General features: G+C 41.7%; 1 pseudogene; it reads left to right on the top strand.

Moving 5' to 3' along the window:
* The first annotated feature begins 2461 nt into the window (after window positions 1-2461).
* LOC132368822 (UBX domain-containing protein 2B-like) lies at window positions 2462-3190 on the top strand (annotated as a pseudogene).
* The last annotated feature ends 354 nt before the right edge of the window (window positions 3191-3544 follow it).

The following is a 3544-nucleotide window of genomic DNA, read 5'->3' as shown; positions in this document are numbered from 1 at the left end:
TGTCTTTTCCAGCTTCAAGAGGCTGCCTGCTTCCCTGGCTCATGGCCCCTTCCATCTTCACAGCCGGCAGTGACTGATTGAGTCTTTCTCACATCACATCACCCTGACACTGACTCTGCCACCATCTTCCGCATTTAAGGACCCTTGTGATTACACTGGGCCCACCTGGATAATCCGAGGTAATCATCCTATTCTCAGGTCAGTTGATTAACAACTTTAATTCATCCACAATCTCACTTCTCCCTTGCCATATAACATAACATTTTTTTTTAATAAAGACTCTTTATTTTAATACAAGCCCAATACAATTATTTATTTATTTTTATTTTTGGCTGTGTTGGGTCTTCGTTTCTGTGCGAGGGCTTTCTCTAGTTGCGGCGAGCGGGGGCCACGCTTCATCGCGGTATGCAGGCCTCTCACTGTCGCGGCCTCTCTTGTTGCAGAGCACAGGCTCCAGACACACAGGCTCAGTAGCTGTGGCTCACGGGCCCAGTTGCTCCACGGCATGTGGGATCTTCCCAGACCAGGGCTCAAACCCGGGTCCCATGCATTGGCAGGCAGACTCTCAACCTCTGTGCCACCAGGGAAGCCCTAACATAATATTTTTAACTAAATAAATTTGACATATAACATTGTGTAAATTTAGAGTGTAGGTATAACATTTGCCCAGATTCTGGAGATTAGGACATAGACATCTTTGGGGGAGGGGGCCATTACGCTGTCTATCACAAACATGATGCATGTTATGGTAGAGACAGTGCTATGGGAGATGGTTCCTGTCCAAAACTGCAAACTGAATACATGCTGCAGCCTCTACCTCCCATCCCAAATGGTTACAAATAACAGGAAACATATAAAAATAAGTAAATAAATTCATAATCATCCTGGACAACAAGGAGAGCACTTGGTGGGCCAGAAATCATGAGGAATCCCTGAAAGAAGGATGGCAGGTGCAAATTAGTCAGAGAAGAAAACCACAGCTCAAAATGTGCATAGCAGTAGACTGCCATGGGAGTTGAAAACAGCCCCAAGAGCACTCCGTGCCCAGAGAGGGCGGATCCTGAGAGGTCCCGGGCTCAGGAGCCATCAACAGCACACTGATTTTTCAGCATGCCACAGCATGTCAGCCATTCCACACACACTCCCCCTTCTTGTCTCCTGGGGCCAAGAAATTCCAGCAGGATTGTCTGCCTTCAGGTAGGAGCAGTGGATATAAGACCATTAGATGGAGAGAAAGGACAGTGTTCCTGGTGACTGGTGACACATAGGAGGTAAAGGGAGCAGCCATTTGCAGAAGATGAGCCACCAAAACACCCTACCTCGCAGCATATCCCCCAACAGCCAACAGTAACTGACAAGATTTTGATGTACACCATGACATTATCTCATACCCCTTTTGCTAAGGAGGGTACAAACAATCAGACTGGAATCTGCAGTAAAGGGTGAGCCTCCAACCAATAATTACCAAACATTGGGAGAAAGTCAACATCTTAAAAGAGATATCAATGCATAGAGGAGCTTTCATGCAATGAAATAGATCACAGAGCATGACCAAGACTTTAGAATAATTGTAGCATTCTTGGGTGGAAAAGGATATCACACTGATTTTTTTAAATCAACTGAAAAATTGAACATGATTCTGAAGCAACAAAATCCTCAAAAGAATGATCAGAATAAGCACAGCTAAAGGGTACATGTGTGACCCGGAGGACTGAGTAAATATGTTTTTCTATCACATAGCCCAACACCAAATATGCAAAGTATTTTATTTTTTTAAAAGCTATGATACACAGAGGATCGATCTAACACTTTCAATATCAGCTAATAATAAAGTTCTGAAGAAGAAAATAGAAAGAATATGAGAGGAAGTTATACTCAAATAAAGAACGAAATATCCTAGAATTGAAGAAAAACATGAATCTTCAGTTTGAAAGGGCCCACCAAATGCCAGTTAGGATCCCTTTTTCAAACTAACATGAGATCTAGTGTGATGCAATTTCAGATGCCATGGTAAGGAGGAAATCTTGAAAACTTCCAATGAGGGGGAAAAAAAAAAAAGATGAACTACAAAGGTATGAGAATCATATAGACGTTAAGTCTCATTGAAAAACAGGACACAAGAAGCAAAGGGAGAGAATTTTTCAAAATTCAGAGGAAAAATAACTTTGACTCTAGAATTACATACACAGCCCAACCATCATTCAAGTGCAAAAATAAAAGGACTTTTTCTGTAGTGGGGGACTCAGAAAGTTTATCACCTACAGACTTGCTCTGAAATAAATAATAAAAGAGGATAGATCAGTACCAAGAAAAAGGAGCCCAAGAAAAAGAAGTGAGAGGCAAAAAGCAATGGTGAGCAAAGACTTTAGTAAATTTGTTCAAACTAAAGAGTAGGACAAAATGGGGGGGAGGGGATGGAGAGAAACATTAAAAGGATAAGAAGCCAGGGAACTAGTGGAAAATGGCCAAGGCAGCACCTAGCCCGCAGAGTTGGGAGAGGAGGTCTTCAGGGCTGTGGCCCCCAAAAGCACAGGATTTGCAGAATTTAATAAGAATATGAAGAGCTTGCAAAAAAAAAACAAACCTGAAAACAACCAAAGCGATGATGTATCAAGAAATAAATTGGCCTTAGCAGAATTATATGAAGTGAAATGCAAATCTTCCTAATCTGATAGACCTAAAGTTACAGTCTTTAAAAGCCCACAAATGCTACCCCAAATGTTTTCTCACTATTGGGGAGATGTTCATTTGTTTAAGGTGCTGACCACCACATCGTTCCATAGTAAGGTTCTATTCAAGTGAACATGGGTACAGTGGATTACATATAATTCGACCTTCTACTGGGCAAATTGTGAATGAACTTTTCAAAGAGGCGAGGGAACATGGGACTGTCCCTCTGAATTAAGCCTCAAGAGCTTCGGGTGATGACAAATCTAAGTCATCTACAGGTGGAGGATACAGATTGGGTCATTCCTTTTGTAAGCGATCTGAATGCATCATTGGAGAAAATCAGCTTCACGATATCAGATTCTGCTTAAACTGTGAAGCAACAGTTTCAGTTTAGATGACGGAGAACTGAGACCTTACAACGAACCCAACAAATGCTCAGTTTCTTGAGTCTGTTAAGGGAAGGGTGACTCTCTTTGCATGTATACCTGAAATTCAGCAACTAATATTAGAAATCCTTTAAAGTGGCATTATTGCTGGCAGAAGATTGCAAAAGAAATTCCTCTGGCGCTTCTGCAACTGGTTCAGAATGGCCAAGTGAATTTGGATATGGAGGATCATCAAGATCAAGAATACATACAACCTAGAATAAGGTTCAAGGCTTTTAGTAGAGAAAGCAAAAACTTGGAAGCCTTACACCTGAAATAGTCAATACACCTTCCTCCCCAGAAGAGAAGTCAATACTTAATGCAGTTGTTCCTGTTGACGATTCCGTGCCAATGACAAAAATTCTAATCAGGTTAGCCAATGAGAGTCATTTGATACATTGCACACAGGATCCTGGATGTTCCGGACTTTATTGTACAGTCCCATCCTG

Source organism: Balaenoptera ricei, chromosome 7, assembly GCF_028023285.1.
Source record: "Balaenoptera ricei isolate mBalRic1 chromosome 7, mBalRic1.hap2, whole genome shotgun sequence".
In the NCBI taxonomy this organism is placed as follows: domain Eukaryota; kingdom Metazoa; phylum Chordata; class Mammalia; order Artiodactyla; family Balaenopteridae; genus Balaenoptera; species Balaenoptera ricei.
The sequence above is the reverse complement of the archived record's forward strand: the minus strand, read 5'-3'. Positions and strand labels throughout refer to the sequence as shown.